This window comes from Dama dama, chromosome 3 (assembly GCF_033118175.1).
Source record: "Dama dama isolate Ldn47 chromosome 3, ASM3311817v1, whole genome shotgun sequence".
NCBI lineage: Eukaryota > Metazoa > Chordata > Mammalia > Artiodactyla > Cervidae > Dama > Dama dama.
The window spans coordinates 44,619,961-44,645,058 of record NC_083683.1 but is presented as its reverse complement, the minus strand read 5'-3'; the positions used below and the strand labels follow the sequence as shown (position 1 = coordinate 44,645,058).

The following is a 25,098-nucleotide window of genomic DNA, read 5'->3' as shown; positions in this document are numbered from 1 at the left end:
ATTGTTTGAGTTAGGTAAGACAGACATTATTCTACCCATTTTCAAGCTGAGGAAATTGAGTATCCTAGATTGAGTTGTCCAGGGCTTGTGGGACCATTAAATAATGAAGTGGAGATAGGGACCCAGGTTGGTTAATTCATGCTTAAAGATTTTTTTTTCCTATTAAATGGTGTTATATTCTGATATTCAGATAACCAAGTAATGTGAACAATTTTGACTTTATTTTAGGAAATTATCATTATCCTAGGTAGCTAAACATATCTTAGTGAGTGGGCATAATGAAAGATTCTGGAATAGGCAGAGGGAGGGCAAGAGTACCTTTGAAGGAGAGCATTCTGGAAGCAGGAAAGATGAGGGAAAATGAGCAGAGGATGTATCTTATCAATAAATAGAGTATAGATGAAAAGAGGAGGCACTGAAGTAACATGCTTGTTTTGTTTCTGCAGCTATCCTAGCTACATTTTTTTAACAGTCGTCATGTCTTTGGGTTTGCTTGTCTTTCTTAATTTCTCTTGCACATAAACACATGTTTGGCTCCTCATAAATGCTCCACATTGCCAACATAAGTTATAACCAGGACCATAGGGGAATTATGGCCACTATCACCTGGACTCTTTTGCTTATGCAAGGCTGAAATTGGTGTAGGACTCAGAGAAAAATTGCTGCTGAGGGGGTGAAAGTAACCTAGTTGAAGTAGAAGAGTTCTGGAAGGCTCTTAGTCTAAAAGAGCAAAGGTGAAAGTAGATAATAGTTCTGATTTCCCTTAGGTATATGGAGATGTGTCGTACTGAGCAGAGTGGAACAGAAGAAAAGCTGGGACTCTTAAGGGTGTGAGATGTGCTCTTAGTTTGGAACTGAAGCCTCTTGATCCTGGAAGGAGTTGATTGGGTTAGGATAACTAAAGTGTTGTCTATAGAGGGAGGTTTTATATTCACTGTTGGTGGTAGTAAGAGGCTTCCGGTGTTCACTGAGCTTGTCCCAGGATCTGGAAATGGAAAGCACTGAAATCCCTCAAAAGACACATTAACAGGCTCCTTTCATGTTCAGTTGATTAGTGTGATTTTTATGCTGTAAAATCTTTTGAGTTCCTGGGGAGTAAGAACATCAGAGAAATACAGTGAATGCTTATTTATCCAGGGATGGGTTATCTAGGCTATGAATTATACATGCCATTTATTTTCCGCCCTTTTTCTACATTTTGAGTATTTAACTGATTATTAGCATTTCCATCATAGTGAACTTGGGAAAGGAGAAAAAGTCAAAATTAAAATGTTACTGTAAATTTTTAGATAGTGATTGATAAAGGAAGAAATCAATTTAAAAAGTAGCTCATTTTTCATCTATTCTTACTCTCTTCTTATTTTAAAGTATAGACAGTTGAAAGCTGAGCCTCCAGAAGCTTAATGTTCACCAGAAGCCAGTATGAAATGGCATTTTTCCTTCATTTTACTGAGTGACAGCCCTGTAAATAAATAGGTCTTAATTTATTACATGGTTAGTTTCTTGTTTCACAAGGAATTTTTCTTCAATTAAGGATAAATGCAGCAGGCTTTTGCTTCACATTCACTAGTATCTTTTTGTTTTAGCAAGCAGCTGAATAAAAATGCTTTTAACTGAAAGCAAATTGATGCATTATTATTAAATTGCAGAGAAGGATTGAGCAGGTTTCAAAAGAGACTGGTAGTGCTTTCTTGGAGGTCGGAATACCCAGAAGTCTCATTTGCTACAGAATTCCCAATTGGATAGCCAGAGATTTTGGTGAAAATTAAAAGGAGAAATGTCTTGTTTCTAGAAATGATACCTTGAAGAAAATAAAGCATTTAGAATAGATTTATACTGTGATAAGGAGGAAACCATTGGGAGTGTGAGAAATTATCAAAGTGGAGAGTGAGAGAAAGTGAAAAGAATGACTGCAATATATGTATACCTATGGCTGATTCATGTTGACGTTTGACAGAAAGCAACAAAATTCTGTAAAGCAATTATCCTTCAATTAATAAAAAAGAATGACTGTAGTGAAAATGGACAAGGGAATTTGGATGTGAACTTGGGGAGAGTTCTCTCTCCTCTGAAGACTCCTTTGGATACATGTCTCTGTTCTGTTCCCTGAGCTAGAGTGATCCTGAACTTCTGGATCTAGCACAGACCTTTAGGAGGATGTTTTGTGTTTTAAATGTTATTTTACCCCTTCCTCTGATAGAATTTTGCTGCAGATTGCTTACTTTTCCTGATCTCTGCTTTGGAAAAGATGGAGAATACTTTCTTGCTTTGTAATAAAACAAACAAACAAAAAATGGTAACATTCTTAAACGTGTTTTTAATTAACTTTTTTTTTTTTTAAAAAAAGGATTTTAAGTCATTTAATATAAAAACATTTTATCAAAAGGCACTGTTGCAGGTATCTCTCCTTTCTATACATAAAATTTATCTTTAACATTTATTTGTTTGAATAGTTAACAGAGGCAAAGGGTTAAAAAAATCAGAAGCTTCAAAGTTAAGTCTTCTTATCCTGTCACCTTCACTGAGTGTGCATTCTGTAAAGATAAATACTGTTACCAGCTTCTTTGTATCCTTTCTACATGATATGCTTGTAAACACTTTCTCTTCCCTGTCCCCCACACAATTATATCCATTGTCTTTTGAGGAAGACTGTTAAAATAGTTTGAGGATTTGAATTCTCAGTCTAGGTCATTTTAGATCAATTAATTCCCCCTTAACAAAAAAATTTAGTGACATTCTTAAATGTATTTTTTAAAATTTCCTCTTTTTTTTTTAAAAAGGATATTAAGTCATTTAACATGAAAACATTTTCTCAAAAAGCACTGTTGAAGGTATCTCTTCCATTCTGTGTTATAAATTTGGGGACTTGAATATAATTAGAGTATAATTAGAATTATATTCAAATTAGAATAGAAATTTCACCAAGAACAAATCAGTAGGACTAAGGTAGAATGCCCCAGTGGCAGATAAGCCTGCAAAGATGGGAGAGAGTTAGCTAAACATTATGAATTTGTTGACGTTGCTTGCAGTTATCCTTGGAGACAATGGAGAACATAGAAGGTTTTTTTTTTTTTTTAAAGGCATGCAGAATGATACATCATCAAAGTTTATAATATTTTAGGAGGATTGGGCAGCAGTGAATGTACAGTAGGATGAAATAGAACAAGGAATGGACTTCCAGTTAATTGGCTGTTTGATTTGGCCTAGTTGTGTGGTAACAAAGCCTTGGACTTGGATAGTAGTGATGAAGATGGAAAGGAAAGAACATGAATATAATTTTTATGTGTGTGTCACATGGATGTGTGTGTTTAAGCAGCATTTTTCAATGTAAGAAGTTGTTTCTCAGAAGGCCCAATAAAACTTGGTGAATAACTTTACTTGAGGAGAAGGTAGGAGGAGTTAAAAAATTATTTTGCTCTTTTAAAGTTGAGAGACAGAGAATCTTCTCTTTAGAAAATCTGAGGAAATAAGTTCTGTAATATATGTTGGCAGTCTAGTCCAGAGCATCTTGGTTAGCAGGCTACTGATTTCTAATTTTTAATTTTTTCTCTGCAGAGGGTTTTTCTCCTGAGCTTCTCATGCTTTCTTTAAGGAAAACCTAAGTCTTCCAACTTTTTTATTCTGTGTGTTCTCTCACTGATAAAGATTACTTAATCTTTGTAGGTTTCTATCCTTTGCTTGCCTTGTGGTCTTTCATTCTGTCCATATATAGACACTTAGCTCACTTGATATTCTCAACTTTTTCCTTGATACTCTCAACTAACCTTTGGTTTAATGTATAAAGAAAGAATTATGTGCCTTTTCATAGGACTGTTTTGTTTGTCTTTACTGAAACTCAGTGACTTTCTCTCTTTGATCATTTGCTTATATTCTCTGTGTTTTTTGGAAGCCATTGTAGTAAGTAAGTTAAATTGCAGGCTGAATTAAAGGTAGCAACGGAGAGGATTTTAATAGATGAAAGCAGAAGGAAAATGTTAGGCTTTATGAGCCAGTAATGTTGCTTGTCATTTTTGGTATTGATCTTGGACTATCCATACAAAATGTCAGACTTTACTTGCATAAACTTCCTTGGTGTAGCTGGGGTACAGAACAGTGGTGAGTGGGCCCTAATGAGTCACTTCAGTATACAGTAATAGTTCAGAGTGAAGGGTGAGCTCAAGGATGTGGGGTTCTAGCATTTTGCAGTAGGTAAAGATCTTTGAATAAGAAAAAATAAAGGATGATCAGAACATCAGAACACACACATGCAAAATAACAGACTGCATCTAGAGAAAAGCAATTTAATTGGTTGAATTTTTTCATTTAATTTTCCTTCTCCCCTCCGAAGTTACTGAGTTCTTGCAAATTCAATTAATGTTTGCTGCAGTTTGCACTCACACTGTTGGCAAGACATCTCCATGGTTTGTGTGGAACCAGTGGACCAGGCAGAGTTCATGTACAAGACATTAGTAAATTTAGCACTCTGTTTAGGGCCGTAAAGGATTTCCCACGCAGCGCAGTGGTACTGAGCATGATGTCGTTTAGGGATGTAAAGCGTCTTTACAATAATCCCATCAGGAGGTTCCCTGTGCAATCATGTTGTAAGTTTGTACCTGTTTCCTAGTTTGAATGCTCAAAGTAATAGTGATTAAGAACAGTTAAACAGCAACCTCTTGGGAAGCCATTCTTAAAATAGTTTGGGTTGAGGAAAGTCCATAAAGACCACATAGCTAAATGATGGCAATCTGTTTTATTAATCTAGATGTTCTAATACAAGTAATATTTTAGTAGGTTTGTGTTGTTGTTGTTCAGTTGCTCAGTTATGTCTGACTCTTTGTGACCCCATGGACTGCAGCACGCCAAGGCTTCCCTGTCCTTCCCCATCTCCTGGACCTTGCTCAAACTCATGTCCATTGAGTTGGTGATGCCATCCAACTGTCTCATCCTCTGTCATCTCCTTTGCTCCTGCCTTCAAGCTTTCCCAGCATCAGTCTTTTCTAATGAGTCGGCCCTTTGCATCACTCAAAAGTGTTGGAGTTTCAGTTTCAGTATCAATTTTTCCAATGAAGATTACAGTTTGATTTCATTCAGGATTGCCTGGTTTGATCTCCTTGCAGTCCAAGGGACTCTCAAGAGTCTTCTCCAGCACCACAGTTCAAAAGCATCAATTCTTTGGTGCTCAGCTTTCTTGATGGTCTAACTCTCATATCCATACATGACTACTGGAAAAACCATAGCTTTGACTGTATGGACCTTTGTTGGCAAAGTAATGTCTCTGCTTTTTAATATGCTGTCTAGGTTTGTCATAGCTCTTCTTCCAAGGAGCAAGTGTCTTTTAATTTCATGACTGCAGTGATTTTGGAGCCCAAGAAAATAAAGTCTGTCACTGTTTCCATTGTTTCCACATCTATTTGCCATGAAGTAATGGGATCGGATGCTATGATCTTTGTTTTTTGAATGTTGAGTTGTAAGCCAGCTTTTTCACTCTCCTCTTTCATCTTCATCAAGAGGCTGTTTAGTTCCTCTTTGCTTTCTGCCATAAGGGTGGTGTCATCTACATATCTGAGGTTGTTGATATTTCTCCCTGCAATCTTGAGTCTAGCTAGTGCTTCATCCAGCCCAGCATTTCACATGATGTACTCTGCATAGAAGTTAAATAAGTAGGGTGACAATATACAGCCTTGATGTACTCTTTTCCCAATTTGGAACCAGTCTATTGTTCCAAGTCCAGTTCTAACTGTTGCTTCTTGACCTGCATACAGCTTTCTTAGGAGGCAGGTAAGGTAGTCTGGTATTCCCAGCTCTTTCAGAATTTTCCACAGTTTGTTGTGATCCACACAGCCACAGGCTTTTGCATAGTCAGTGAATCAGAAGTAGATGTTTTTCTGAAATTCTCTTGCTTTCTCTATGATTCAGTGAATGTTGGCTATTTGATCTCTGATTCCTTTGCCTTTTCTAAATCCAGCTTGAACATCTGGAAGTTCACAGTTCATGTACTGTTGAAGCCTAGCTTGGAGAATTTTGAGCATTACTTTGCTAGCGTGTGAGATGAGTGCAGTTGTGCAGTAGTTTGAACATTCTTTGGCATTGCCTTTCTTTTGGATTGGAGTGAAACCTGACCTTTTCCAGTCCTGTGGCCACTGCTGAGTTTTCCAAATTTGCTGGCATATTGAGTGCAGCACTTTAACAGCATCATCTTTTAGGATTTGAAGTAGCTCAGCTGTAGTTCCATCACCTCCATTAGCTTTGTTCATAGTGATGCTTCCTAAGACCCAGTTGACTTTGCATTCCAGGATGTCTGGCTCTAGTTGAGTGATCACACCATCGTGGTTATCCTGGTCCTTAAGATATTTTTGTATAGTTCTTTGGTGTATTGTTGCCCCCTCTTCTTAATATCTTCTGCTTCTGTTAGTTCCATACCATTTCTGTCCTTTATTTTGTCCATCTTTGCATGGAATGTTCCCTTGGTGTCTCTAATTTTCTTGAAGAGATCTCTAGTCTTTCCCATTCTATTGTTTTCTTCTGTTTCTTTGCATTGTTCACTTAGGAAGGCTTTTTTATCTCTCCATGCTGTCCTTTGAAACTGCCTTCAGATGGGTATATCTTTCCTTTTCTCCTTTGCATTTTGCTTATCTTCGTTTCACAGCTATTTGTAAGGCCTCCTCAGACAACCATTTTGCCTTTTTGCATTTCTTTTTCTTGAGGATGGTCTTGATCACCGCCTCCTGTACAATGTGATGAACCTCTGTTCATAGTTCTTCAGGCACTCTATCAGATCTAATCCCTTGAATCTATTTGCCATTTCCAGTGTATAATTGTAAAGGATTTGATTTAAGTCCTACCTGAATGGCCTAGTGGTTTTCCCTACTTTCTTCAATTTAAGTCTGAATTTTGCAATAAGGAGTTCATGACCTGAGCCACAGTCAGCTCCAGGTCTTGTTTTTGCTGACTGTATAGAGCTTCTCCATCTTTGGTTGCAAAGAATATAACCAGTCTGATTTTGGTATTGACCATCTGGTGATGTCCATGTGTAGAGTCGTCTCTTGTGTTGTTGAATGAGGGTGTGTACTGGGACCAGTGCGTTCTCTTGGCAAAACTCTGTTAGCCTTTGCCCTGCTTCAGTTTTGTACTCCCAAGGCCAAACTTGCCTGTTACTCCAGGTATGTCTTGACTTCCTACTTTTGCATTCCAGTCTCCTATGATGAAAAGGACATCTTTTTTTGGTAGGTTTTTAGGTTTTTATTTTTTCACTTTCCTTTCATTTGTAATATTTCTTCTTCCTTGTCTCTAGAAAAGGGAGTGGTGAAAGGCACAGATTGAGTGATGAATTGAGTGATTAAGTGGAGTGGGGAAACAGAATGAGCCTATGAGCATTTCACTCACCTCACAGGCTTTTATTTTTTTTTCTCTCTGACTCATACAGGAAAACTTAAGCCATAAGGGCCGAAGGGGTAAAGGTTTATTTATTTTGGGATCTTAATGTAGATTCTTTGCATTAGAAATTGCTCCAAAACTTTACAGGTCAAAGAAAATAAGTCCGTTTGTGTCATGAGTGGGTATCAAGGGCTTGTTGTTAATTAGATCCGAATATTTTCTGTCTTTCATTTTGATAAGCTTATATGCAGCTCGATCCTTGGGGCTAGCATGCTGTGTTCCTAGCCACACGCTCCTTCCTGACCATTAGGAAGTCTCTGGTCTGTATTGTCCCTTGCAGCTTGTAGGAGATGGGCATTTTCCACTTCCCTCTCCTCCACAGGCTGCCCAGGTTCCCAGGGCTGAGGTAAGCAGTCATCACCCAGGGGGGTGTGACTCCTGTGTCCTGCTTGGGCTCTGCAGCCCTGCCTTTAAAGGCCCAGGCTAGTGCTCGGGGAAAGGTCTCTTAAAGAACAGTGCATTTATCACTCTGCAATCTACTGCAAAACCTGAAGGAGAAAAAATCCTCCCCGGAAGCAATGCCACTTTTCTAGCCAGGTTTCCAGAACTGTTAGCTCCGTACAGACACTGCTTCTGTTTACAGATGGTGAGTTGTTCAGGGTTTACCAGTTGTTTTTCCCTTCCATGGTTTAATCCCAGAACCTAGTTGGGAACCCTTACTTGTGAGAAGTGAATGCTGACTTTTGCGGATGTTATAAAAATCTAGTCTGTAGAGTTCAAAGTATGGATACTAGTCTGTGTTTTAAGCAAGAGAGTATTAGATGTTCTTTTGGTGGAAACTGAGGCATCATAACTCCTGCAATCTAGTTGTAGCCTTGGGCCAAGACCCAGTGCCCCTGGGACACACGGGGTCCTTTTTCCTATTTGGAAATTTATTCCTGTTAGGGTACTATAACCAAACAGGACTGTTTCCTTCACAAGAAGAAGTTCAATATTACTGTAATATTTGAAAAGCTTTTGAAGTTCTAGCTTACGTTTGGCAAATATATGTTTTTTCCTTTTTAACATTTTTAACAGCTTTAGTTATTTTTTATTGTTGTTTTAAAAATTTACAAGAGGACAGTTGAAAAAAATTTCGGACTAGAGTTCTATGAGTTTTAATACATGTAGACATGTTACATTTATGTAACCAGGACTACAGTCAGGATACGAAACAGTTCCGTCACCTCAAAAAGCTCTCTGCGGCCCGTTTGTAGTCAAAGCTTCTAATGTGTGATCTCTGCCAGCTCCCAAATGGCTCTCTGTTCCTGTGGTTTTGTTGTTTTATAATGTCATTTAAACAGAATCGTGCTATAGAATAGAATCTTTTGAAATTGCCTTCTTTCACTCGCATGGTACCTTGGAGATTTATCTGTGTTATAATCTTTATCAATAGTTTGTTCTTTGTTTTGCATAGTAGTATCCCATTGCATGGTTATATATCAGTTTGTTTATCCATTCATTTGTTGAAGGATATTTGAGATATGTCCAGTTTCAAGTGATTATGAATACTGCTGCTATAAATGTATAGGTTTTGGTATGAATCTGAATTTACAGTATTCAACAATATCTATAAGGGTGAATTGCTGAGAAACAAAGTAAGTATATGTTTACCTTTATAAGAAACTACTAAACCGTTTTTTTTTTCAGAGTGATTATATCATTTTCCTTTTCCATCAATAGTGTATAAGAGTTGTCATTAATATCTGCATTTGCACTTGGTATTGTCAGAATTTTTGTTTGTTTTTTAGTTTTATTGTGGTAAGAACACCACAGAAATCTTTCCTATTAACAAAATTTTAAGTGTACATTGTTATTGACTATGGGTCCAATGTTTTACAGTGGATTTCTAGAGCTTATTCGTCTTGCTTAATTGAAACTTTCTGTCCAGTGATAAGTAACTTCCTATTTCCCTCTTCCCCCAGCCCTGGCAAACATCATTCTATGTGAATTCTATGACTGTGACGATTTTGTATATCTCGTATAAGTGTAATAATGCAGTATTTCTCTTTCCATGAATGGTTTATTACACTTAGTATGATGTCCTCAAGGTTCATCCATGTTATAGCATATGTCAGAATTTCTTTCTTTTTTAAAAAAGCTGAATAGTATTCCTGTGTATGTGTCTACCACGTTTACTTTGTATGTTCATCTATAGATGGACATTTAGGTTGTCTCCCTATCTTGGTTACTATTGAATGGTGCTGCAATGAAAATGGTATAGCTAATATTTCTTCAGGATTCTGATTTTAATTCTTTTGGATAACTACCCAGAAGTGAGATGCTGTATTGTATGGTGGGTCTAGTTTTCATTTTTTGAAGGATTTCCATACTGTCTTCCATAGCAGCTGCACCATTTTGCATTCCCACCAACAGTGTGCCAGGGGCTCCAGTTTCTCTGCATCCTTTCTAACACTTGTTACTTTTTTTTTTTATAATAGCTATCTGCCAGCTGTGAGGTGATTGCTAATTGTAGTTTTTTTAATTTCATATTTCATTGGGAGATGATTGCTATACAGTCCTGTTAGTTTCTGCTGTGCCGCAGTGTGAATCGGCTCTGAGTACACATACACCCCCTTCCTCTGTGCCTCCGTCCCTCCCATCCCCTCCCGCACCTCTAGGTCACAGAGCACCAAGCCGTGTTCCCTGTGCTATGCAGCAGCTTCATCCTAGCTGTCTGTTCTCACCGTAGTTTTGATTTCACCTTCTCTTGATGATTAGTGATATTGAGCATTCAGATTTTTTATTTTGGCAATTTTAACAGGCATGTAGTGGTACCTCATTGTGGTTTCAATTTGCTTTTCCCTAAGAGCTAATGATCTTGAGCATTTTTCACATATATATTGCCGTCCATATGTCTTCGGTTAAGTGTCTTAACCAAATCTTTTATTCAAATCTTTTGCTCATGTTTTAAATTGAGTTATCTGTTTTACTACTGTGAGTTTTGAGAGCCTTTTTTAAAAAACATGTATCCTGGATATCAATCATCAAGTAAATTACTTGAACATGTTTTGCCTTAGTGTGTAGCTTTTCTTTTTCTTCTCTTTACAGTGTCCTTTATAGAGCTAACGCTTAAATTTTAAGTAAGTTTAATTTGTCAGTTTCTTTCTTTGATGGGTCATGTTTTTGATGTAAATAAGAATGCTTTACATAATCCAAGCTTGCAGATATGTTCTTTGCTTTCCTCTAAGAGTTTTATGGTTTTGCATTTTACATTTAGATGTATAATTCATTTGAGTTAATTTTTGCATTGGATATGAAATTTAGGTGAAAGTTCGTTTTTACATATTTATTTTTCAGATAGATGTGTGATTGTTCTAGCACCATTACTATTAAAAAGACTATCCTTTTCCCCTTGAATTGACTTTGCACTCTTGTCAAAACTCAATTGGCAATATTTGTTTTGGCCTTTTTCTAGATTATTCTATTTCATTCTCATACATATCTGTCCTGTCACCAGTACCACACTGATCTGATTATAGATATGTAACTTTAAGCCTTTAAGTAAGGCTTAAAATAATGTACTGTGAGTCTTCCAACCTAATTTTTCTTTCTTCAAAATTGTTTGGATATTAATAGTTCTTTGCTTCTCCATTGAATTTCGTAGTCAGCTTGTCTATGTCTGCAAAAAACACTGGAGGAAGTAGTGGTAAACCTCTCTCATATTCTTGCCATAAGAACCCCATAAGCTGTATGAAAAGATAAGAAGATATGACTCCAGAAGGCGAGCCCTCCAGGTTACAAGGTGTCCAGTATGCTCCTGGTGAAGAGCAGAGGACAGTTACTAATAGCTTCAGAAAGAATGAAGTGGTTAGGCCAAAGTGAAAGTGAAACTCAGTTGTGAATGTGTCTGCTGGTGAAAATAAAGTCTGACGTGGTAAAGAACAGTATTGCATAGGAATCTGGAATGTTAGGTTCATTAATCAAGGTAAATTGGATGTGATCCAGCAGGAGATGGCAAAAGTGAACATTGACATCTTAGGAACCAGTGAACTAAAATGGACCAGAATGGGCAAATTTAATTCAGATGACCATTATATCTACTACTGTGGGCAGGAATCCCTTGGAAGAAATGGAGTAGCCCTCATAGTCAACTGAAGAGTCCAAAATGCAGTACTTGGGTACAATCTTAGAAAAGACAGAATGATCTTGGTTCATTTCCAAGGCAAACCATTCAGCATCACAGTAATTCAAGTTATGCCCCTACCACTGATGCTGAAGAAGCTGAACAGTTCTATGAAGACCTACTAGACCTTCTAGAACTAACACTAAGAAAAGATGTCCTTTCATCATAGGGGATTAGAATGCAAAAGGAGGAAGTCAAGAGACACCTGGAGTAACAAGCAAGTTTGGCCTTGGAGTACAGAATGAAGCAGGGCAAAGGCTAACAGAGTTTTGTCAAGAGAACACATTGGTCCTAGCAAATACCCTTTTCCAACAACACAAGAGAAGACTCTACACATCGACATCACCAAACGGTCAGTACAGAAATCAGATTGATTCTATTGTTTGTGACCAAAAGTGCAGAAACTATACAGTCAGCAAAAACAAGACCTGGAGCTGACTGTGGCACAGATCATCAGCTCCTTGTTACAAAATTCAGGCTTAAATTGAAGAAAGTAGGGAAAACCACTAGGCCATTCAGGTATGACCTAAATCAAATTCCCTATGATTATCACAGTGGAGGTGATGATTAGATTCAAGGGATTAGATCTGATAGAGTGCCTGAAGAACTATGGATGGAAGTTCCTAACATTGTACAGGAGGCGGTGACCAAAACTATCCCCAAGAAAAACAAATACAAGAAGGTAAAGTGGTTGTCTGAATAGGCTTTACAAATAGCTGAGAAAGAAGAGAAATGAAAAGCAAGGGAAAAAGGGAAAGATATACCCAGCTGAATGCAGAGTTCCAGAGAATAGCAAGGAAAGATAAGAAGGCCTTCTTCAATGAACATTGCAGAGAAGTAGAGGAAAACAATAGAATGGGAAAGATTAGAGATCTCTTCAAGAAAATTAGAGATATCAATGGAACATTTCATGCAAGGATGGGCAAGATAAAGGACAGAAATGATAAGGACCTAACAGAGGCAGAAGAAATTAAGAAGAGGTGGGAAGAATACACAGAAGAGCTACACAGAAAAGGTCTTAATGACCAGTATAACCACGATGGTGTGCTCACTCACCTAGAGCCAGACATCCTGGAGTGTGAAGTCAAATGGGCCTTAGGAAGCATTACTACAAATAAAGCTAGTGGAGGTGATGTAATTCCATCTGAGCTGTTTCATATCCTAAAAAATGATGCTGTTAAAGTGTGGCACTCAGTGTACCAGCAAATTTGGAAAACCCAGCTGTGACCACAGGACTGGAAAAGATCAGTTTTCATTCCAGTCCCAAAGAAGGGCGGTGCCAGAGAATGTTGAAACTGCCATACAATTGTGCTCATTTAGCATGTTCGTATGTTAGTAAGGTTATACTCAAAATACTTAAAGTTAGGCTTCGTCAGTACATGAACTGAAAACTTCCATATGTATAAGCTGGGTTTAGAAAAGGCAAAGGAACCAGAGATCAAATTGCCAACATTCATTGGCTCATAGAGAAAGAAGGGAATTCTAGAAAAACATCTTCTCCTTCATTAACTACGGGAAATCCTTTGTGTGGATCACAGCAAACTGAAAAATTCTTAAAGAGATACCAGACCACCATACGTATCTCCTGAGAGACCTGTATGTGGGTCTAGAAGCAACAGTTAGAACCTTACATGGAACAACTGGTTCCAAGTTGGGAAAGGAGTACAACAAGGCTGTATATTGTCACCCAGTTTATTTAACTTCTATGCAGGGTACATCCATGTGAAATGCTGGACTGAATGAATCATAAACTGGAATCAAGATTGCAGGGAGAAATATCAACTTCGGATATGCAGATAATACCACTCTAATGACAAAGTGAAGAGGAACTAAAGAGCCTCTTGATGAAAGTGAAGGAGGAGAGTGAAAAAACTGCTTAAAACTCAGTATTGAAAAAGCTGCTTAAAACTCAGTTTTAAAAAAAACCAAAGGTCATGGCATCCAGTCCCATCACTTAATGGCAATTAGAAGGGGGAAAAATGGAGACAGTGACAGATTTTATTTTCTTGGGCCCCAAAATCACTGTGGACAGTGGCTGCAGCCATGAAATTAAGATGCATACTCCTGGGAAGGAAAGCTGTAACAAACCTAGACAGCGTATTAAAAAGCAAAGACATCACATTGCCGACAAAGGTCCATATAGTCAAAGTTATGGTTTTTCCAGTAGTCATGTACAGACAGATGTGAGAGTTGGACCGTAAAGAAGACTGAGTGCCAAAGAATTGATGCTTTTGAACTGTGGTGAGAAGACTCTTGAGAGTCCCTTGGACCGCAATGAGATCAAACCAGTCCATCCTAGAGGAAGTCAACCCTGAATATTCATTGGAAGGACTGATGCTGAAGCTGAAGCTCCAGTACTTTGGTCTCCTGGTGTGAAGAGCCGACTCATTGGAAAAGACTCTGATGCTGGGAAAGATTGAAGGCGAAAGAAGAGGGCAGCAGAGAATGAGATAACATCACCGACTCAATGGACATGAATCTGAGCAAACCCTGGGAGACAGTGAAGGACACAGTAGCCTGGTGTGCTGCAGTCCATGGGGTTGCAAAGAGTCAGATACGACTTAGCAACTGAACAGCCTTATAGTTCTTTTGTCTTTCCGTTGAATTCATAGCTGGTCTGTGTCTGCAAAAACTCCCACCTGCATTTTGCTTGTGTGTGTGCTTTCTCTCAGTCATGTCTGACTCTGCAGCCCCGTGGACTATAGCCTACCAGGTTCCTCTGTCCATGGGTTTTTCCAGGCAAGACTACTTGAGCGGGATGCCGTTTCCTGCTCCAGGGGATCTTCCTGACCAAGGGATCGAATGTAAGTCTCTGTTGTCTCCTGCATTGGCAGGTGGATTCTTTACCACTGAGCCTCCTGTGAAGCCCTGTTTTGCTTGGGACTGCATTAAATCTGGAGATCAGTTTGAGAATTGATAATTGTGTCTTCCAGTCAATGAATATGATAAATGTCTTCATCATTTATTTAGGTAGTATTTTATTTCTTTTATCGCTTTATATGGTTTTTCCATTAGTCGTGTACAATGTGAGAGTTGGACCATAAAGAAGGCTGAATGCTGAAGAACTGATGATTAGATGTGACTCAGTGACAGAACAATTATTTTATAGTTTTCAGCATATAGGTTTGCATATATTGTTAGATTTATACCTATTTTTAAGCTATTGTAAATTTTTAAAATAAAGTTTCAGTTTCTAATTCATTTCCAGGATATAGAAATAGGATGGATTTTTTCGTGTTGAAGTTGTGTCTTACAGCCTTATTAAACTCTTTAATTCTAGGAGCTTTATTGTAGGGTTTTGTGGGTTGTTTTTTTTTTGTTTGTTTTTTTACCGTGATGTTTGGTATGTGGGATTTCAAAATCCCCAACCAGGGTTAAACCTGTGCCCCCTGTAGTGGAAGCATGGAGTCTTAACCACAGGACCACCAGGGAGGTCCCTGGATTTTCTATATGGATAGTTATATCATCTGTAAAAAATGAGGTTTATATCTTTCTTTCTAGTCTTTGTCCTTTTTATTTCTTTACCTCCTCCACCGTTAGTATAGCCTTCTAGTAAGATATTGCATGAAAGTGGTGAAAGTGGATATTCTTGCTTTCTTCCTGATCTTAGGGAAAAATTCTCACCATTAAGTATGATAGTAGCTGTTAGTTTTTGTAGATACTCTTTCTCAGGTTGAATAAATTCCCTTCAGAATGTTCCCAATTTTTTGAGAGTTTTTTCAGGAATGGATGTTGAATTTTGTCAGATGCTTTTTTATATTAGTTGATATAATTCTGTGATTTTTTTCAAATTATTTAATCTGTTAATATAATGAATTATACTGATTGATTTTCAAATATTGACCTACCCTTACATTCTTGGGGTAAATACCAATTGGTTGTGATGTGTTCTTCTATATTGTTGGGTATGATTTGCTAATATTTGTTGAGGAGTTTTGCATCTATGTTCATTAAGATATTAGTCTATAGTTTCATTATTTTTTTTACTTGTCATCAAGTGTTGGTATCAGGATAATGCTGGTCTTATAAAACAAGTTTAAAAGTGTTCATTTTGGGGAAGAGAAAATGTAGAATTCCTTTTTAAAATATTTGGTAGAATTCTTCAATGAACTGTGCCTAGGGTTTTCTTTGTGTGGGAGTTTTAAACTACAAATTAAACTTCTTTAATAGATACAGAACAATACAAGTTGTCTAATACTTTTTGGGTAAGTTCTGGTACTTTGTGGGTTTTAAGGAGTTGGCGCATTCATCTAAGTTGTCAACTTTATGTACATAGATTTATTCATGGTATTTTCTTAGTATCCTTTTAGTGTCTAGGTCTATATTAATATCCTTTCATTCTTAATATAGATAATTTGTATATTCATTCTTTTCTTTTTGTTTGGATAGAAGTTTATCAATTTTATTCATCTTTTCAAAGAACCTATTTCTGATTTCATTGATCTTTTCCTCCATTTTTTTCTGTTTTCAATATAATTGATTTCTACTCTTTTTATTTTTTCCCTTCTGCTTACTTTGAATTAATCTGCTATTTTTTAAGGTGAAAAACTATGTTGTTTTAGATCATTGATTTGAAGCCTTTCCTTTTTTTAAATACAAGCTTTTGATACTATAAATTTCCCTATAACCATTGCTGTGGTTGCATTTTTACAAATTTTGACATGTTGAAACGTCTTCTTTGACCAATGAATTCTTTAGAAGTGTGTTGCTTTGAGTGTTTGGAGTATTGGGAGATTTTCCAAAGTCTTTTATTTTATTGATTTCTAGTTTAATTCCATTATGGTCAGAGAACATACTTTGTATGATTTCAACATGTTTAAATTTGTTAAGGTTTGTTTTATGACCCAAGATATGGTCTGTCTTGGTGAATGTCCTATATGCACTTGAGTAGAATGTATATTCTACTGTTAGGTGGAATGTTCTTTAAATGTTCATTATAGGCAATTGGTTGTTCAGTTCCTTGGTATCCTTGATTTTTTTTTTCTCCCAGTTTTACTCAGATATAATTATTGTGGAACACTGCCTAAGTTTAAGGTGTATAGCATAATAATTTGACTTATATACATCATGAAATGATTATTGCAAAAAGTTTAGTGAGCATCTATCATCTTATGTAGGTATAAGATTAAAGAAATAGAAAAAATTGTTTTTGTTGTAATGAGAACTCTTAGGATTTACTTTCTTAAAGCTTTCATATATTATATATAGCAGTGTTCATTATATTTATCATGTTTTACATTCTATCTCAAATACTTAGTTCTTTTATAACTGGAAGTTTCTTCCTTTGATTGCCTTCATCCAGTTCCCCTTCCTTCCACCTCCTGCCTCTGATAACCACAAATTGGATCTTTTTTCTGTGTTTGTTTGTTTTTGAAGAATAATTGACCTACAACACTATGTTTCTGTTACACAACATAGTGATATACTTCTGTACATTTCAAAATGATCATCATGGAAGTCTAGTTACAATATGTCACCATACAAAGATATTACATAGTTATTGACTGTATTCCCCACATCATACATTTCATACCCATGACTCTTTTATATAGCAACTGAAAGTTTGTACTTCTTAATCTCTTTTACTTCTTTCTTCCCTCCTCTCACTCTCCTATAGCCTTGATTTTTTTCCTTCTCCTTCTTAAAAAAATTAAAATGTGATTTATTATTCAATTGCAACATTATATCCTACCTCTTCTTTATTTTTTCAGACTTATTGAGGTATTGACAAATAGGAATTATATATATTTAACATGTGCATATTTTTATATCCTTGATAATTTTCTGTTTACTTGTTCTATTGAGGACTGAGAAAGGAAGACTGAAATCTCTAAAATTGTAGATTTGTCCTTTTCTTCCCTTAGTGCCGTCAATTGTTGCTTCATATATTTTGAAGGTCTTTTCTTAGATGCATACACATTTAAGATTATTTTTTATTTTAGTGAGTTGACCCTTTTATCATTATTTACTATCCTTTTTATCCCTGATAATTTTCCTTGTTTTGAAGTCTGCTTTATCTGATGTTAATATAGCCTATTAACATACAGTTAACATAGTTCTGATAACTCTCATTTTCATAGTATATTCTTACCTCCTTTTACTTACATTTTTTATATTTTATAATAATTTCACATTTATAAATGAGTTGCAGAAATAGTATATAGAGTTCCTATATGCCCTTTACTTAGCTTTCCCCAATGTTAACATATTACATAAAACCATAGTACATTTATCAAAACTAAGAAATTAACATTGGTATATTACTCTATTAAGTAAGCTACAGAATTTCATAGATTTCACCAGTCTGTCTACTAACGTTTTTTTTTTTTTCCTTTTCTATAATTCAGTCCAGGCAGCCTTATATAATAGCACTTAGGACCCTTTCATTTTTTGACCTGTGTACATCATTGTATCTAGCAGGTTTCTGGTAGACTACAAACAGTGTGTCTTTTTGGTAAACTCATCCTGATAATTTCTCTTTTAATTGATGTGTTTAGACCATTTACATTTAATCTAATTATTGACATTTTAGATTTAGGTCTGCCATTTTATTACATTTTTCTGTTCTTTCTATTTTGTGTTTCTTTGTTTCCCTTTACATCCTTCTTTTGGATTATTTGAACCATATTAATATCCTCCTTAGATTTCTGTATGAGTTTTTGGAGTTTCCCTGGTGACTCAGATTGTAAAGAATCTGCCTGCAATGTGGGATACCTGGGTTTGATCCCTGGTTGGGAAGATCCCCTGGAGAAGGGAATGGCAACCCACTCCAGTATTCTTGCCTGGAGAATTCCATGGACAGAGGAGCCTGGTGGGCTACAGTTCATGGGATCACAAAGAATCAGTCATAACTGAGTGGCCGACACACACACACACACACACACACACACACACACACACACATTGAATTTTTACTGCTTTTTCGTTTGTATAGTTATTTTAGTGTTGGCTAGGAATTACAGTACACATATTCAAGTATTCTACTTAAAATTAATATTTATCACTTCAAGAAGAATATAGAACCTTTAATACCATAAATATTGGTTTGCCCACTTCCTTTTTATCATGTAGTGGTCATATGTGTAACATCTATATTCATTGAAAACCCCATCAGACATTGTTATAATTTTTGCTTTCAGTCATCTTTCATGTTTTAAAGAACTTAGAAGTAAAATAGGCTGGTTCATTTACTCAGATATTTACCATTTCTAGTGTTCTTCCTTCTTTCCTGAAATTCTGTTTCCATGTTGTATCATTTCCTTCCATCCGAAGAATTTTCTTTAGCATCTTTGGCAAGTCTGCTAGTGATGACTTCTCTTGGTTTTCTTTGAGAGTTTATTTCATCATTTTTGAAAGCTGTTTCACTGGCTATGTAGAATTCTGGGTTTGACCATTGTTTTCCAGCACTTAAAATTCTTTTTCCACTGTCATCTGTTCTCTATGGTTTCTGATAAGACATTCACAGTCATTTGAGTTATTTTTTCCCCTATATGTAATGCATTATTTTTCCCTGACTGCTTTCAAGATTTTTTTTTTTCCTTTGCTTTAGATTTTACTGGGCAGGAATTTCTTTGAGGTTATCTTGATTGATATTCACGGAGTTTCTTGAATCTATAAGTTTATGTCTTTTACTAAAGTTGGGAAGTATTGAGCCATTATTTCTTGAAATACTTTTCTTTTTGACCACACCACACATCTTTTGGGATCTTAGTTCCCCGACCAGGGATTGAACCTGGGCTCATGACAGTGAAAGTGCCAAGTCTTAACCACTGGACCACCAGAGAATTCCCTCAAATATTATTTCTGTACCACACTGTTTCTCCTTTACTAATTGGCCTTTGATGAGACAAATGTTAGGCCTTTTGATATTGTCCAGTGGGTCCTCAAGGCTCTGTTCATTTTTGTTTTCCAGTCTTTTTTCTCAGTTGTTCAGCTTGGATAATTCTGTTGATCCATTTTCAAGTTCACTGACATGTCATTTCAGTTACACTGTAGAGCCCATCTAGTGAATTTTTAAATTTCTGTCATTATATTTTCTAGTTTAGATTTTTTCATTTGGTTCTTCTTCTCCTTCTTCTTCATCTATTCTTTGTCAAGACTGTCTACTTTTCCTTTTACTTCAAGATCATTTCTCTTTATTTCTTTGAGCATGATTATAATATGTGCTTTTAGGTCAGTTCAGTAGCTCAGTCACATCCGACTCTTTGAGATCCCATGGACTATAGCATGGTAGGGTTCCCTATCCATCACCAACCCTCGGAGCTTGCTCAAACTCATGTCTATTGAGTCGGTGATGCCATCCAACCGTCTCATCCTCTTTTGTCCCCTTCTCCTCCTGCCTTCAATCTTTCCCAGCATCAGGGCCTTTTCTAGTGAGTCAGTTCTTCGCATCAGGTGGCCAAAGTATTGGAGCTTCAGCTTTAGTATCAGTTCTTCCAGTGAATATTCAGGACTGATTTCTGTTAGGATTGACTGGTTTGATCTCCTTGCAGTCCACTTCGGTTCAGTTCAGTCGCTCAGTTGTGTCTGACTCTTTCTGACCCCATGGACTGCAGCACGCCAGGCCTGCCTGTCCATCACCAGCTCCCAGAGTTTACACAAGCTCATGTCCATTGAGTCGGTGATGCTGTCCAACTGTCTCATCTTCTGTCGTTCCCTTCTCCTCCAGCTTTCAATCTTTCCCAGCATCAGGGCCTTTTCAAATGAGTCAGTTCTTCACATGGGTGGCCAAAGGATTAGAATTTGAGCTTCAGCATCAGTCCTTCCAGTGAATATTCAGGACTAATTTCCTTTAGGTTGGACTGGTTGGATCTCCTTGCTCTTCAAGGAACTCTCAAGAGTCTTCTCCAACATCACAGTTCAGAAACATCAATTCTTTGGTGCTCAGCTTTCTTTATAGTCCAACTCTCACATCCATACATGACTACTGGAAAAACCATAGCTTTGACTAGTTGGACCTTTGTTGGCAACATAATGCCTCTGCTTTTTAATCTGCTGTCTAGGTTTGTTATAGCTTTTCTTCCAAGAAGCTAGCGTCTTTTAATTTCATGGCTGCAATCACCATCTGCAGTGATTTTGGAGCCCAAAGAAACAACTGTTTCCATTTTTTCCCCATCTATTTGTCATGAAGTGATGGGACTGTATGCCATGACCTTAGTTTTTTGAATGTTGAGTTTTAAGCCAGTTTTTTCTATTCTCTTCTTTCACATTCATCAAGAGGCTGTTCAGTTCCTCTTCACTTTCTGCCATAAGGGTGCTGTCATCTGAGGTTATATAATTCTAACATCTTGAAGTTGGTATCTGTTGGTTATCTTTTCCCTTGTGAGATGTTGAAATTTTCAAGTCTTTTTGTACAGGTTGACCTTTGAACAGTGTGGAGGTTATGGACACCAACCCCCATGCAGTCAAAAATCCACATTTAACTTTGTCATTGGCCCTCCATATCAGCAGTTCCATATCTGTGGGTTCAGCCAGCTGGGGATTGTGTAGTATTATTGAAAACAATTTGTGTATAAGTGAATCCACACAGTTCAAACCCATGTTGTTTAAGTGAAGAAGTGAAAGTCACTTGGTCATGTCCAGCTCTTTGTGACCCCATGGACTGTAGCCTGCCAGACTCCCCTGGCCATGGACTTGTCCAGGCAAGAATAGTGGAGTGGGCTGCCATTCCCTTCTCCAGGGGTCTTTCTAACCCAGGGATCGAACCTGAATCTCCTGCATTGCAGGCAGATTTTTACCATCTGAGCCACAAGGGAAGCATGTTAAAGAGTCATCTGTATATCAGTTTGGATTTATATTCTGACATTTAAAAAATTATATGAGACTTTGGATCTTGTTCAGATCCTATGGATTTTGTTTGTTTATGTGTTCAGGCAGTCAGTCTAGTTAGGTTCAGGCTGCAGATATCTATCTGCCTTCTTTGGGCTGGAGTTCAGTATCAGTTTAGTTTTCAAAGTGCTATTTGCTGTGTTATTTGTATCTGTTCCATGTACATACCAGCCAGTGGCTAGTCTTCGACTTGGGCAATGGTATACCTCATAGACCAGTTGTCAAAATCTTCAGTGTGTTGTTTAGGGTCAGATACTTTCATGTGCAGCCTGGGGGTGATTCCTGGAGTTCACATACAGTTTCATTGAGCTCCCTCTTCTTCCTGTTGTTAACCCAGACTTTCCAGTTCCAAAGGATTCTCCTTCTTGCTTCACTTGCTGGAAAGCTGAGACTAGAATTTCTCTGCTCTGCCTTGCACATCCTGTGATTACCTTTCCCTTGAGAACCAAGTGACAGGAGGCTCAGGAAAGAAAACAAAGCAACGGAGTTTCCTTCAAGGCTCCTGGGATCACAGTTCCTCTGGTCGGAGAAAAGGTTTTCCTTTCTGACTGCTGTTGTCACTGCCACAGCTGCCTAGTTGCCCTGAAGGTAGGGCGAGAGGACAGAAGGGAAACAAACAGACAAAACCAGGGGGTTGCCTCTACTCCCTCTGACCGTTAGGGAATCACTTTACTGTTTCTTGGGCCAAAAATGGAGGTCTTCTTGGACGTTTTTCTTTCTGTACCTGGTGCACGGTTCTGAGTTTGGGCTGCCTTTGAGTCCAGGCCAGGAGATACTAGAAGAAGCAAAAAGGGAAACTCTGTAGGTTTCATGATATTTTGAGCCACAGTTTGTTTTCTCTGTCTACCTGCCATCAGTTACTTTTTAGTCTTTAGATAATGCATGGAGCAGCTCTGTCTATCTGTGGAGTTTAGCCGAATTCCCTGGAAGAAATACTGTGGAATATACTTACTCCATCTTAATTGGAACCAGAAACTTTGGCTATTTATTAGACACATTTTAAGAGAGGACCAAGATAGACAGGGGCAAAAAAGGCGGTGGCTTCAAGGCAGCTTATCAGTCCTGAAAGATCAAGTGACTGGACTAACAGGCCTTGGGGTCCCTAATGGAGAAGACACCCCAAGGAAGGACTCCAGTGTTTTTGGTTCAGGGTGCTCGTTCTTCCTTCTTTTTAATTTTTGAATTTAAATTAAAATTTAAAAAGAGATTGTATTTGTACTCAGTACAAAATCTGGAAGTTATAAAGGGAACAAAGTTAGAGAGGTATTCTACTTACTTATCCACTAGCCACCCAGTTCCTTCCCCTGGAGGCACCCATGTACCAGTTTCTTGTGTATCCTTACAGAGATATTCCGCACAATACCATATGTAAAATGGGAATAAGTGTGCATATAGTAACAAAAACAGTAGTGTGCTATGCACACTGCTCTATGCTTTGCTTTCTCACTTAATATGTCCTGGGGACTTTTCATAGCAGGGTCTACAGAAGGCCTCATTCTTCTTAGCAGCTGTATAGAATGCCATTGAAAGAATGTATTATGATTCATTTAATAAGTCCTTTATTGATAGACTTTACTCCACCAATAAATGTTTATTCAGTCCTTTGTTGTTACAGGAAAGTTGCATTGAATATCCTTGTATACCTATTTGACATATGTGGGGCAGTATCTATAGAATAAATACCTGGAAATGACATTACTGGGCAGGAAAGGATGTGTGTTCACTGAAAGTTACCAAGTTGTTAGTAGCATATTGGTATCTTATTTCATACAACTGCAAATAATCCGTCAGTTTTTTAAACCTTGGTAAGGAGAGGACTATTAGATGACGTGATAGAAACCTTCATATAATCTTAAGTCTTTTTCTATCTCTGGCTGGTATCTAACTCTGGTTGTGCCTGGTTTTTTACCAACATGATGTGGAAGAAAAGGAAAACGTGCTAATTGGCATTTTTTTCTTCTTTCTTCTCCCTTATTACTCTAGTAAGAGACATGCCAACAAGCTGTGGGGAAAAAAAATGTAAAATTACTAAATAGGAAATATCCAAAAGGAAGGCTGTGACAGTCAAGAGGATGTGGATGACCAACTGATGGGACAATCAGTTCCAAATCCTCAGACGTTGGTTTGCGTTAAAACCTTTCTTCTGAGGAACATTTTGTCCATCATGTGTGCTTACGTATGTAACCATGCCTGTATAGGTAGGTAGAGAGGGCAGGAGAAAGCTGCTGTCATTCACTGTACTGATGGAGAAACAGAGGCCCTGCAAATAGAATGATTTTTTTTCTGACCCCTAGATCACCACATTTGATGTGAAAAAGTTGAATGTGAGGCAGTCTTGGAGACATATTTAATATGGATACCAAAGAGTTGTCACTTCAGGTTTTTTTGATGGTTTATGGTGTTTATTTGAAAGCAAGGCTTTATTAGAAAATCTGTATGTCAAAATTTCCAATATGATGGAGCATTTTGCTAGTAACCTTCCTTTTGACCCTTTTGACATGATACCTGAGACTAGAAATCAGATCAGTGAGGTGCTCAAAAATCTTCATAATTACTTGGCTTTGCCTGTGTCATTATCTGCTTCAATTAATTTTAATAAATAAGAAATAAAATTAGCTATGAAATTGATTTGGAGAAAAAAAAGACTTTTATAAAACCTTTTTGGGATTTTTTTGTTTTGGCATCTGGACAGGGACTTGAAAAGTCTACTTTTAAAGTGAATGGTGTGTGGCTCTCCCCGTGAGAATTCTAATTGCGTAGATTATTAAGTGATAAAGCTGATTTGGGTGGCTCTTCAAATAGTCATCTTGTTTTTAATTTTTATACCTTTAACCCTATATTGTTTGAAAATTTTCGATGGGCATGTACAACTTCAAGAAATGTAATATAGTAGGAATCAAAGGAAAACAGCTATCTTGGAAGGCTGTGTGTTTAATATAGTGAAACAGTTGTTACGTAAAACATTACTGGCGTTTCTTGTTTGAAATTGACCTTCAAACCTATTCTACATCAGACAAAAAAAAAGGCTGTAGAATCAGATAGCACTGTGGGGCAAACTGGGAAAGTAAAGTGTGACACTTATCTTACAATGACTTGAGTAGAGCAGGCTTGCTGGAAGATACTGAGGATGGCTTATGGCGTATCTTGGTCTTCCTCAGATTGTGACTTTCTAGAGTAATGCAGTAGAGGAAAGACTCAAGAAACTTTTGATTGTTTAAATGCTTTATCTTTTACTTTTTATCATCATAAAGTTTTGTGACCTTCTTTGCTTATCATATGAAGCTAGTTTATCAAGAGTGCTTATCATAAACTTACCATGTCTGTTTGGGTCTAGAAAATCTCTTTTGAACATTACCAAATTTGGGTTTAGAGATCAGAGTCAGTATGCATCTTTCTGAGAAGGCAGCCTATGAATGCTCTGAATTTTAAATCATTATCCTAAATAGTGCTAATTTTCACTTAGGAATGCAAAATACATTGTAATGATGACCTGGTAGATAGTGAGCTCTCAAAATCGTGATAGTAGGAGTGGAGGTCAGGTGTTGCTTATCAGTTCAGATACTTTTTGCAGAACCTATGCAGTTATTTGTGTACAGACTAGGACATTGCTACTATCAGTTTATGTACACAGTGATGCTTCTGGGAATAATTTAATCTGGACACAGAGAAACTAGGATAGTTCAGCTTTCTTTAGTTCTGTGTCAGAGGCAATAGTGAATAAGAAGGAAGGGGCAGAGTCTTAGTGACAGCTC

At 37.3% G+C, this 25,098-nt stretch overlaps 1 protein-coding gene and 1 non-coding gene across 2 annotated transcripts in view; one reads left to right on the top strand and one right to left on the bottom strand.

Moving 5' to 3' along the window:
- The window catches only part of SCN8A (sodium voltage-gated channel alpha subunit 8), a 190,193-nt gene that overhangs the window by 6,076 nt on the left and 159,019 nt on the right, over positions 1 to 25,098 (top strand). The gene's annotated exons all lie outside the window — the stretch shown is intronic.
- On the bottom strand, positions 19,230 to 19,302 carry TRNAE-UUC (transfer RNA glutamic acid (anticodon UUC)). The gene has a single exon. It is a non-coding gene; the product is annotated as a tRNA-Glu (tRNA).